Below are 13,694 nucleotides of genomic sequence, written 5' to 3' on the forward strand. Positions count from 1 at the left end.
TAACCAGATAAATTTTATATTTATAAAGTGGATAATTAATTCTCTCTTTAATCAATAAGAAGAACATTATTTTAGATAATATACGTTACTTGTCAGAATTTTATAAGATTATTTTTAAATGAAAAAGTGATTGAAAAATTTAAAGACACAACTTCGTGTGTGTAAAATAAAGATAATTTAGTTGAGTTAGATTAACATCAGAAATCTCCATTCTCTAATATTGACAAATCGAGGAAGGTCGACCAGTCAAGAAGTTGACATTAGGAACGTGTCTCCCTACTTTAGTAGATAGACGAGCAACTGATACGAGAGCAAGTATCCGAGACGTTGATTCCTTGTTTAATTTCAACTTTGTTTTCAAACTGAACTTTCATTATCTGATTCTAATATTAATTAGATAATATTTCATTTATCAAACATCAAAAATATGCGATTATCATCATGTAATAAGCGTAAAGTAGAAGCGTCGATAGATTAGATATTTCTGATTTTATTTTAATTTTTTTCTAACAAATATGGAAACTTCCTTAATTACAATGTTTTCGTATTGAATTGTAAACTAAATTTTATTTTTTGACGATTATTAACGAAATCTTTTTTTATCAGTTATGTACTTTCTAGTGCACATGACAGAAATTTAATTGAAAAAAAAAAAAAAAAATATCGCAATTTTATTTAATTTTAAATCTTGAAAGAAAGAAATCTGTATCTGTATTAGAACAATGAAATATGTAATAAAAAATTTTGTCTGATGGTCGTGTGTATCCAATGTTAGAAGACATTCTGTGAGGAGGATGGCATATATCCAGGCAAATGAAAATATTAGTAATAATTAAAGGTAAAATCGACGGGAAAAAAAAAAACGGTAGTGGTTTTTAAATTGTACATATGTAAGAGGATAAGTATTTTATAGGAGAGTAATAGCCGATTTGCCATTTTATTAGGTAGTGAAAAAGGAGTTCTAGTGCAATATAGAAATCTATAGCGAGACGTTCATTATTCATTGTTTTCTCTCTTGTACATGGCGCGTCCGCCCGAGCGGGCCAATATCAGCGCGTTTTTATCAGCCTTCACCGACGGTCATCAAAAATCGGCATGCAGACAGACTCGTCTGGCATCGCGGCCGTTCTTCTCTCGTAGTAAAAAAAAAAAAAGAAAACAAACAGAAAATTTATTTTCCTATACGACTGTTCAATTGCGTAACGTATATCTCGATTCTGTCGACGACGCGGATTGTCTTAAGCATGCATCTTTCTAGTCACTGTGTACACGGTTTTCCAAATTTTCAAATTTTGATGAATTAAAATGTTGGGTAGAGATGTTTATGTCGCGGGAAAAATCTATCATTTCTTTAATTGTTTTTCGTATATCTTGTCCTTTTGTGAATATCGCTTACTTTCTGACGTTGCATGGGAGCTATCGCAATGCCATTATTATAAATAATGTTCTTAATAATGTTATTGTTACGTAATTGATGAAATTATGTAAATATTACTCGTATTATCTCTATATAAATTAGATTAAGAATACGTTTCACGCACTTGGACAGAATAAACATGAAATAAGACATAAGATGCCCCAGGAAGTATCCGGAATATATTACGTGTACTAACCTTATAAAATATATAATTGCACTTTATTACGCGTATATTAAGTTGTTTACAACAGATTTTAAAAGTTACAAAAAAAAAAAAAAGTTCATAGTTCTTCAATAACATTGGTACGCACAAAATTAACGAAGCAAACAAAAAGCTAATAAAAAAATGATTCAAAATCTCTAAATATAAAATTAATTAATTATTCCATTATTATCGCAACGTCAATACAGAAACGCCCTGAAATAAATTCCATACTTCCTGTATTTCGCCAAATTCAGCGTCATTAATTACTCGTTTCTCACTTAATCATACCGTATCGCGTTATAATATGACTATATACAAATAAATTTTCTCATCTTACGTATATTCATTGAACGAAATAAAACATTTGCTGGGTCGTAAGTTACGATTCGTACTTTTTACACAGTACGTCACAATAAGCTTCGATTGTTTAAGCAATATTATAAAGAAATTTTTAGAAAATTGCAGGAAATTATAAGATGTTCTCGAACCACCGAATGTTCTTTTAACCAATAATTCTTCAAGTATCTTGAAATCGATTTTTTCTTAATGAAAATGTTAAAATACATCGATAGTTTTGGCTATTATTGTATCTGTTATTAGAAATAAATTTTTCGTATATTAAAATTTAATTAGACTCATTAATTTATATCAAGCAGAATTTTAATTTGAGAAATTTAATTAGAAATATATGCATGAATAGAATATTAAAAAAATGTTTTATAAAAACATAATAATAACTTCTTCCAATTATATTTTCGAAAAAATTTAATTTCAAATTAAATAAAAAAATATGTGATTAAAAAAATAGACAGTGGTTTTAGGACCTCCTACGCAAAGAAAAGAGTAATGATGATTTACTCTGATATATACTGCAATAAAAAAGAAATGAACGCTCATCTCGTGCAACATGAGCATTAACTAGTCAATGCACAGATTCGTAATAATTATTATTTGATAGAAAAGATATTTTAAAAACAAAAAAATATATATAATATATATACATATATATATATATATTTTTTTTTTTTTAAGGAATCTCAATGAACGTTTACCTTAATTAATATATTTGACAATTTATTTAAAAGATAAAACAATAAATAAATAAAATATATCGGATCTTAATTTAAGATTCTTAATTAAAGAATTTTAAGTTTTTCCATCGCAATATATATCTCGGTTTGAATGAAATAAACTATTTATGAGTAAGACTGCAAGAAAGACGGAATAGAAGCTCCTCAGGCCCAAAATGTTATATACACATTAAAATACAGGGTAAAAGAGTCATATCACATACATATGTTTTTATCAATTGTTATCATCACGAAATACACTTAAGAGTCTTGCCAAATAACGCGATCAAACGTGACGCAAATTATGTTATAATTTTTGACTTTACGCATCCACAATATTATACAATATTGTGTAATACTTTTTAGCTTCAAAAGCCTCCTAACACGAGGAAATTATTATTTTGAAATGTTTTTCGTTTACGCAAAAAAAAATATTTCTTATCAAATTTATTAATATACCTGCGTTTAAAAATTAAAAAGCCAATTGTTTAAAAAAACATCATTACTTTTGAATATCTAATCTTTCAATGCATACTTACAATCATGCATCGATATATAGTCCAGATAAAAAATGTAATGCGTAAATGTAAATATATATATATATATATATATATATATATATATATATATCTGGGTATAATATCATTTAAAAGACAGTTATTAAGCGCTATAGCTCGCTATAATTTACGTATCGATCGCAACTTTTCAGCGATGCATACATTCTTGTCTCAGATACACGGTTTATTTCTTTTTCTTAACTGCGCGTTTCCAATTTCTGAAAATATCTTTTACATATCTTTAATATAATACTTCTCTCCCCGCGAACTAATTATATAATCGCGAATACAATAGAACGTAAAAGTAAAAGTTGAGTTTCTAAGAGATTCCTGCAGTTTTATACAAAAAGCGAGATAATCGATCGCGCATAGGGGAAAAAAAAAGAAAATATAAACAAATATTTAAGTTGAAAAAATTGACGCAACTCAATCATTGCATTCCAACCTTTCCCATTGTCTTTTCTCATGAAATAATTCTATAAAGCGCGAATTATCTAACCGGATAATCTGTGGCGCAAAATGATGGCGTTGTACTGTCGCATGATATGTGCGTAAATAGTGTGAAGACTCTTATGTATGCGTGCGTATAATTTATTCATTTTTATGGCGATTGCGCGGATCATCAACAATCGCCCCAGATACCCGCCGACACGATTTGAGACGGGGAGACCGAAAAGTATTACGTCGAGACACGTATGACCGGGAGCATATTTGTATAAAGAGGGGAAAAAAAAAAAAAATACGGAAATTAAAAAATAATTAGTATAAATAATTATTATATCAGCAATTAGGGATTAAATGTTTATACATATAAATTGAGAAGAGGGAAGCCAAAAAAATGAATTGTTAAATTTAAAAGTCTTACTCATAGGTGTTCACGGTGGTCAGGCTTAGGTAGCTAAATTCTACGTAGAGAGAAACGCGATGTCGTTATGAAATTTTTTCTCCCCCCATCGTTCGATCGAATTTGGCCGCAAGTTGATAATCGCAATCGCTACGACGATTTTTCAAGCTTAATATACGCCGCGTTTTTCGTGAGACGACGTCGTCGCGATTTCCTCGTTCTTCGGTTTGATTAAGATACTTTTACGCGTAAACTACTTAATATATAGAAAACGAACTCTCTTTGAAAACTATTTTAAATAGCGATGAATAACGATAACATAAGAAAAGACGTAGAGCATACTTATCTTCCATTAAGGAGAGGAACTTCGCTTTCGTTCTACATCTATTCGTTCTACGCTCTTTCCCAAGCGCGTTCACGGGCGTGCGTAATGCGTTAACGCATTTAACAGACTGGTAAAAAATCTGAGAAACTCGCGCGGACCGCGCGCAGCAAACCGTCGTTTATAGAAATAGAAGTAACATCGTACTACGCATATTTATGTTTACACTATGTCTACGTACAACACATTCAACGTGTCTCATAATAACTCCAGATATGTCAGAATATGAATCTATATGTGTGTAATAACGATCGACAAATCATAATCATAATTTTTCTCACAGCCAATTAAATTCTCATTAATCTCTAATAAATTGTAATTAAACGCAATCAGTGTAAAGGTGAAACGCTATTTATGAGTAAGACTGTAACTATCGCGAAAACGATATAATAAAATATAATAAAGACATATCATAAAAGATACTAGTTTAATTGTCTGACATTGTAGAAATTTCTATGTAAATATGTTGCGTGCAACTTGGAGCAATGTTTCGAGGCTATGTTTATGTATAAATAAATCATGTGTCCCATAGCAAAACTATTCGATGTTATCTTCTTAATTATTTGCTTGGCAGACACTAGCTCTTACATTCGTAGGCACCTTCGAGAATCTGTACATAATCGACAAATATTGTACGAATTGTAAATCTATTTGTAAATTATGTAGCAATTAGTTTGTTAGTTAAATTGTATTTTGCTTCTTTAAATATGTAGCATAATTCACATAAGTACGCAGTTCTCGTTATCCTTTGTCTCATCCAACGAACGATTTTGATTTTATGGCGCATATCACGTAACTCGAATGTTAGCCAATATTCTCTAAACTCCCCCCTCCCCCCATAGTTTCGCATATTATCGAAATGAAACAAGAAACAATATGTACTCTACATATCGCAAATGCGTGTGATAGGAAAATTTTCATCAATTTGTATCAATGCGTTATCGGCTTCTCAAACGTACCAAATTGCGCGCAATGTACGATAAGGGGAAAGAGAAAGATTCCTCCATACTGTACATATCATGTGCCATAATTCATTTACCATACTTTGTGTCCAACTTTGTTCCAAGTACCTACTCAATTATAAATATTATAGTACATAGTATAATAAAGTAAACCTTGATGTTATTGATAATTTTATTGTATACCTTTCACTTTCCACTGTCCAAATGTTTAAATACTCGAGAAAAACATTTGTCTAGGAAAAGAAAATATTCGAAAAAAATATGAAGATGGGAGAAAGACGTGAAAGATAAATAATAAAGATTTTCGATATCGAAACGAAAATCAGTTGTAGACAGAGGACTAAAGAAAAGAAATTTAAATTTGTACAAAATAAAAAAAAAAAAGAGATTAGATTTCTAATAAGAGATTTTAATCATTCTCGCAAACTTGCATCCAATTGCGCAAAATTTCTCAAACTAAATGTACATAAATTATAAATTATAAATGTAGATTCATTGTAAACACGCTTATTAAATATAAAGTATATATCTTATTAAAAAAAAAATATTTTATTAAATAAATTCCTTTTTCACCGCAACTATTTAATTCGTTAAAAGAAAAATAAATTTTTTTTTATAATGGAGAGAGAGAGAGAGAGAGAGAGAGAAAAGTTGTAAAATGTTTTTATTTTTATGCGATGCACGAGTGAATTTACATCCTTTCGCGTCATTCATAATAGCAACAATCTCTCCGTCTATTAGTTTCGTGAAATGCGTACTGTACAAACAGAAAGACAATAGCTATGCCCGCGGAAAATAAGTACCGCATGCAATGTTTTTATTGAACCGAATCCAGACATTGTGGCACATTGCGTGCCACACCACAGCGTTGCGTGGAATTATAAATTTATACGGCAAGCACGTGTATGCCGTTAAAAAGATTATTTATCCAAATCAGAATATCATGCCTCGCGCGACTCGCATTTCAGCGAAACGGAATGGCGCGACACAAATGATATTTTCTCTGATAATCATCAAAAAACTAAGAGATAAGTATCGCTCCAAGTGATCCGCGTTATGCATCTTCTCCATTAATTAGGTCAACAGCTGTTCCTAATTTTCAAGCATTATATTCGCAAATCGAAATTAAAGCATTATTCGCGCGGTTTCAAAGCAAGACACCTGTTAAGTGTAAATTGCGTGAAACAAAAACTCTTTCCGATAATTTAGATAATAAAGCAGCTGACATTATCAACGCTTGACACAGTTTCAGTCACATCTAACAATAAATAATGCGACATCACGTATCTATAACGAATAATGCAATTAATTATTACGTATCAAATGACTATTCTATTACCGGCGACGGTCTTTGTTAGAATTTCGATGCATTGTGTTTAGTCAAATCTATATGTGAAAAGCCCAGGAAAAAAATGTACATATAGAAACAAATATTTTGCATTGTTGCATTACAAGAGTAAGAGAGTTATAGTAATAAAGTATTATTAATTTAAATAGTCAATTTAAACAATGATTTGAATTTTACATTTTATATACTTCTCGAGTGACTCTATTTTTATTTCTATTAGTTAATTTAAATACAGTTAGAGTATTTCTAAATTAGCTCTCGTCGAGAAATTTATTTGAGCGGTTCTCTCAAAATTAAGTATTATTAGGTTATTAAATTATATGAAAAACAAAATTATTAAATAAGTAACAAAAAATAGGAAAATTTTATATACATCATTACACAATTAATAGTAATATTTAATTCAGAGAACACAGAGTTTATCTCCAAACATATATTGAGCTGCAAAACACAATTGCGAGTATTTGCAAAGTTGCACTGTGTTGTAGCGCGTTGTATTGAACTCTATCGCATAATTATCTATTTCACAGGTAAATCATTATACAACGCCGTGATTGCGAGTGAATTTTACAAGGGGCAACAAGTTCAGCAGCAAGACGAAATGATGTAGTTATTATGTAGCCGCGAGCTATTGAAATTTACTCAACCAATATCTATACGTATGCGCGACTCGTGAATTAGAAAAATTATTAAAAACAAACGACGCGTATAATTGGAAAAAATAAGATTTTTATGTTAAATCAAAGATATCTGATAAAATAAGGAAGCTGCATTTCGAATTCGCTATGTTAAAATTATATGTCAATAAACGTAATTTAGCTTTAATGATCTTCTAAAAGTTCTTAAGTTCTCATCCTCTATTGTATTTATTGTATTTATATTGACTCAAGATCGGATACAAGCAGTTAGTTAATATTTGTCCATTGAGAATAGACAAACGGGCTCAATTTCAGGGGAAGCCAAAAGCAGGAATAAAATACAAAAGAAAAATACGACTTATTTTTCTGTTATTTAAACAGTAATTTTTTATTTAACTAGAAAAACTGCCAGCATAATTTTTCGAATATTGCATCGTTTAAAAATAGAAAAAAAAAAAATATATATATATATATATATAATTACATGAATCATATAAAATTTGCAGATTTTTATATCATTTTTAATCTTCCAAAGGAAAAAATTGCGCTCTTTCTAGATTCAATATCAGTGAAATAAAATCCCCCATAAAGGATAATTTTCCAAAATTGATATATAATAAATATGCCTATAGAAAAGTTATGTTGTAACTTAAAATTCTCTATTTAAAAAAAAAAAAAAAAAAAAATCTTCGTAAATCAGTTACATACTTGAAAAGAATAATCTGCTCGACACGGTGACGATAAGTCCGTGACTAAGAAAAAGCCGCGAGGGAAATGAGTTTACGATATCTGCTGATTAATTGGCACGACGAGCAAACATTGGTGGAGAGACCTAAGGCTTGTTTGCTTGTATATATACATCGTCGGCAGTAAGGATGAAGGACTATGTAGGCTCGTTCATGTATTGAACGGGGCCGCACGTTGACACGGAACACGCGCGTTCTCCAGAACATGTGGCAGGCGCGTACCTACCTACCCCCGTGTAGCTTTTGTGTTACAAATCATGTTTACATTATCGCTACACTTGTGCCGCTGCTAACCGGTGTTCTATGCGCGCACTCATTCTCGACAGTCTAATAGCCCGAGGAGGCTAGGCAGCCAATTTACTGAGCTCAAGGGCTGCGGCGATTAGTTTGATTTTCGGATTCGTTAGGTCTGTCGTCATCGAGAAATCGGCCCCGGTGAATGTACGAGGAATCGACTAATTGCATAAGCAAAGCGGAGAAAAAATATTTTTGTTAACTCTACGCACACGCGCCTAAGATTTATACGTTTAAATAAAATACTCATTATCCTCGATGATATTTTCACTGATTTAAGAAAATACGTTCTGCATAGTCCGTGTCGAAAATATTTCTTCTTTTATATTAGCATATTTCAGATTCCAAGTAATTATTTAGAAAAATAGTTATAGTCAGAGTATCGCAACAGAATAATGATTTATATTTCAATTTTTATTTAGAATAAATATGCGAAATTCTTACGCGTCGTAAATCTTAATCACGCGGATAATCGTCAAGTATAATGACATTACAATCGCTTTTTAAAAGAAATAAAAAATATAACTTTCTCTCACTCACCGATACGATGCAAGTCCTCGAGTCTACTTCTTTTTTCTTCTTTTCACCTATTCAGCTGCTTGTTCAAGATATAACACTTACTCGCGAGAACAATTAATTACAATGGTACGCGCACAAATTAGTAAAATAATCGCGCGACACATCCCGGTATTAATCTGTAGACGATGTACACTTTACGTGACTCTGCGCTAGACTATCGTGTCTCTTGTTTGGATGGCGTATATATCACGATAGTTCGATGTGTTATGATACATAGTTTGTGTTCAAAAACATACGCCGAATATGCGGGGTATGACGTGTGGTGACCTTGTTGTCATACGCACGGGGAGAGTTGAACTTACAGTGTCACGTGTATTACTTTGTAAAACGAGATTTTTCTCTATTGTCACTACAATCGTAACGATTAATAAACTCCCGCCTATTAGCGACTCGTAAACTATACCGAGACAAGCTACTTATCAAAACAAGTGTTTCGCACGATTTATATTTTTCAAACAATAATCGCAAAACGGCGATAAAAAATAGCAAGCAAAATGTATTATTGTTTCATCGAAATCTTTACGGAAAATTAATTCTTTTAACAGTATTTGAACTTGGATATATCTCGCATATTTTTCGCCCATTTAAATGTAACTTGGCACAATAATATTTGAATTGTATAAGAGTACAAGAAATGCGATAATATCGAGTATAATAGAATATAATTTAAACAATGTAGAGTTTTCGGAGAAAAGAAATACACCATTTGTTCATTTAAGAGATTCAAGAAATCGATTATATACGACACGAATTTATTTTATAATGTGTTAAATATTTCGTAACGTTGAGGAATTCACACCGGCACGCTGGTATGCGCCTTGACGTATACGCGCGACCTTGTTTACATACCGCAACCTTGGTCGTTGGCGCGGCGAGACTCGAGCGGCGCGAGCTACATCAACATTATGTTTCGAGACGTGACGAGGACAAGTACCGAGATACTTAACGCAATCATTTCCTTATCGATTATCACAATTGGCAACTATCAATCAATTCGATTAGCTCTCGCGATGTGCATTCGTATTGAAACAAATCGGCTCTACTTATCGATACGGATATTTCCCGCGATTTAAAGATTTCAGATAAAAATGCGATAGATGTTATCAAATATAATTTTATTGAGATTTCTCTTGACGATGAATTTTGCTTAGATTCGCGTCGCGCTTGGAAATATAAGTAATTTATCCATTATTTTATAGTGACAGAATAATACATCGAATAATTCGAGCAATAGCAAATCGTAATATATTGAATCATAATATATTTTTATTAATAACAATCATTTATTTCGGTTATATTTATATATATTCTCGAATCGCGTATTAATTAATTTTTAATTCAGTTCGCGTATTAGAATAAATCGATAACCGATATCATTTTCCACCAATAAAAGCATAGAGTAGCCTGACTACAAGTAGAAAGGCTTTACAATGCATTTAAGTAGAATCGTAAGGATAATTATATCTCTACTTGCGCGATATAATAAAGTGCGCGTTGCATTACTGAGTGATACCGGGAGTGCCGTAATAAAGTATCACGTAATCATCCTTTGTTAATTAGTGCGCGGATCGTAACGAATTGTGCTTTCGCAAGTGAACATTATACCATGAAGAAACAATTGAAAAGATGAGCAACGAAGAAGAAAAGCAAGTTCAGAGAGACATCAGGCAATCTGTACTTTACAGATCACAACGTCGGTGAGTGAAAGAGAGAGAATTAAATTATTTTTTATTATTATTTTGAGATCATAGATTCGCAAATATTATATGATTTATACGATATGTTGAGGTAACATGTATAAGATTAAAATATATACAATAATTATATAGAAAATGAGATAATAAAAAACTAAAGAATTAGTCTTTTTCTGATAAATTTCCTGATTATTTTATTATCCATGTAAAAATTTTTATTTGCAATGATAAGAGATGCAATAATAAAAAAATTGTTTTATATTATTTATTTTTATGAATTCATATTTAAATTTATTTTTTATTTGTCTGCTATCACTATATTAAACACAGATCAAAAGTTTGAATTTAGAATAATAAATATGTAAAAGATGGAGTAATGTATTACAGATCTATTATCTCAAAATTGTATGGATTAAGAATATTAATATTTTACCTGGAAGTATGTTCGTTCATTTATTGTGTACACAGGAATGTGTACATAAAATTCATTCGTCCTAAAACAAAATAAATTTTCTGTTTATATAAATTATAAATTTATATAAATTTTAAGTTTATATAAATTTATTTCAAAGATATGTATTTATATACATATGTATATAAATACATATCTTTGTAATCAATTATATTTTTATATAAATATTAAGATATTAAAATATTTTTTGAGAATATGATATTTTTTTCCAATATCATCTTAAAAATAATCTCAATAGCAAAATATCATAAATATAGTCGCGTCAAAATATGTAAAAATCAAAGACGTCAAATACGCGCTCATTGTAAAAAAATAGTTTTGCAAAATAATCTGTTACTTTACAATATATATATATGCTCGCTCCGAAATGTCTGAATTAGTAAGTGCTGATGTTAAAATGCAATCGTTTCATATGAATAAAAAGAACGAACGAGTATAATGGCCTTAAATGCGACGGTATTAGTTACTTCAGTGTCTAGCGTCACTCTGCTGGAGTTACTAATACCGTCGTATTAGCAACCAAGTTAAAAGTAGAACAGACTATAGCTGTTAAATATTGATTCGGGAACATTTAACCGTCTGCGCCAGAATCAATCAGTCGGAATGTACTCTTTTCGGACAAAATTGCATTTTCCATGTTTTGCACGTAATGTGTTTAAAAATATTTTTCTGCATGTACCATAGTAATTAATATTTCTATATTTTTTTTTTTTTTCGTACAAAGTATATCTTATAAATATCTATTATTTGCGTAAGATTCAACGCATAATCTTTTCCTGTATATATTATTAAATATTTTATCGCAAAAGACTTGATAAACAAATATCTAGTAATATCTTGGTGAAAATAGAAAAAATTTTTTTTTTAAATTTAAAAAGAAAAATAATCTTTAAAATTATGAAGAACGGCGCAATAGCGATATAAACAGAACACAGTAAACTTAGATTCAATATATAAAAAGATATCCCAATGTATTATTAACAATTGTTTATTATCAACGTTTTAATATCATAATATATTACACATACGATATTTAATACATTATGAATTATATGTGGTGTGCTGATTTGAAATCTACATTTCATATACATCGTAATAAGCAACAACGATGGCAACAATAACAGCAAATTATTTTCAAATTATTAATATTTATATATATATATATATATATAAATCATATCTTATATATTATGATATGAGCTAAGATAATATAAAAATATACAAATACACAATAATTACACAAATGGAATATTGTTGTATAAGAAATAATCTTCCATATAAATTTTAAGATAGTTCAAGCAAAAAATTAAAAACCGAAAAACGTTATTAAATTCTTGGATAATCGATTATTTGACTAAGAAAGAAAAATCGATTCCAAATTATTGAAAGAGTTTATAAATGAAAGAGTTAAGACATTCTGCATAATTTACATTCAAAATACGGTGTTATAACATATCTATTTGAAATAATCGTCTTTTCAAGTCGAGTAAGATTTCTAAATAAATATCGAAAGAACTTTGATAAATTTAAACGCAAACGTTTATAAAATATATCTATCGCCGGTATATTTAAACCCCGGTATTATAATCTCGTTGACAATGACAACCGTGGAGATGACGAGCACAGGCACAACATTTCTAAGAAACTACAGTATATTAGTCGTGGCGATCACGTCACAAAAGTTATTGCCGTACAATGACAATCCCCATAAATGATTCAAATGAGCGCGGAATTGTCGGGAGTTATGTGACATTGTTCGACCGCTCTCGGATACGTGCCCCTTCTATCCCTCCTCCTCCTCCTCCTCCTCCTCTTCCTCCTCCTCCTACCCCCTGAACAAAAGACTCTCTGACACGCAAAATTGACCGAAGGAAGAGAGAGTAAAAAAGGGATGTGACTGGAAAGGGAATGAATGTGTGCGGCTAGCGAGTAGCGCTGCGCAACGAGAATGGCAGGAGCCGAGGAGAGAACGAGAGCGTCGCGACGCGGTGCGTAAAAGCGGGGAGAAGAGGAAGAGGGGGTTTCAGCAAGAACAGAGAGAGAGAGAGAGAGAGAGAGAGAAAGGAGAAGCAGTAAAGGAGAACGTGAGGACGAAGGAAGGGTCTCCAAGATGTCGTGACAGTGAAGGGTCGGATATATCGTTCTCCACGAGCCACTGCAACAGATATAACGGGCACGGGGGGAGAGGGCCCGGAGTTGCCGACGCGAGACCCGAGCGATGAACGTGAATTATACATGACGCACAGAACACAATCGCCCATCTTTCTCTCTCTCTCTCTCTCTCTCTTGCTTTCTCTCTCCCTATCTCTCTCTCTCTCGCATTCGCGTACGCGGCCCCATCACAACCCTCTTCCCAAAAACCACCCCTACCGGCTTCCGCCAACTGCCCGACACAAATGCCGACACTCCTGGATACCTTCCTGATGGCCGGCTGTCGCCCGGCCCGTCGCTCGTCGTTTACCGAACGCGAGTGTCTTCGATTTCTC

General features: G+C 31.7%; 2 protein-coding genes across 5 annotated transcripts in view; one reads left to right on the plus strand and one right to left on the minus strand.

The window, feature by feature from the left end:
• LOC126852778 (beta-galactosidase) overlaps positions 1–13,694 on the minus strand; it is a 108,201-nt gene that overhangs the window by 78,205 nt on the left and 16,302 nt on the right. For 3 of the 4 annotated variants that reach the window (XM_050597932.1, XM_050597930.1, XM_050597928.1), the window contains exon 1: positions 9,004–9,191. The exons of the other annotated variant lie outside the window; for it this stretch is intronic. The gene's annotated coding sequence lies outside the window, so the exon portion shown is untranslated. Of the gene's footprint in view, positions 1–9,003; positions 9,192–13,694 lie in introns of those variants that run through there. 4 annotated transcript variants of the gene reach the window in all.
• LOC126852792 (uncharacterized) overlaps positions 10,637–13,694 on the plus strand; it is a 194,915-nt gene continuing 191,857 nt past the window's right edge. Inside the window, exon 1 of the mRNA XM_050597961.1 lies at positions 10,637–10,739. The gene's annotated coding sequence lies outside the window, so the exon portion shown is untranslated. The remainder of the gene's footprint in view (positions 10,740–13,694) is intronic.

This window comes from Cataglyphis hispanica, chromosome 11 (genome assembly GCF_021464435.1).
Source record: "Cataglyphis hispanica isolate Lineage 1 chromosome 11, ULB_Chis1_1.0, whole genome shotgun sequence".
Taxonomy (NCBI): Eukaryota; Metazoa; Arthropoda; class Insecta; order Hymenoptera; family Formicidae; genus Cataglyphis; species Cataglyphis hispanica.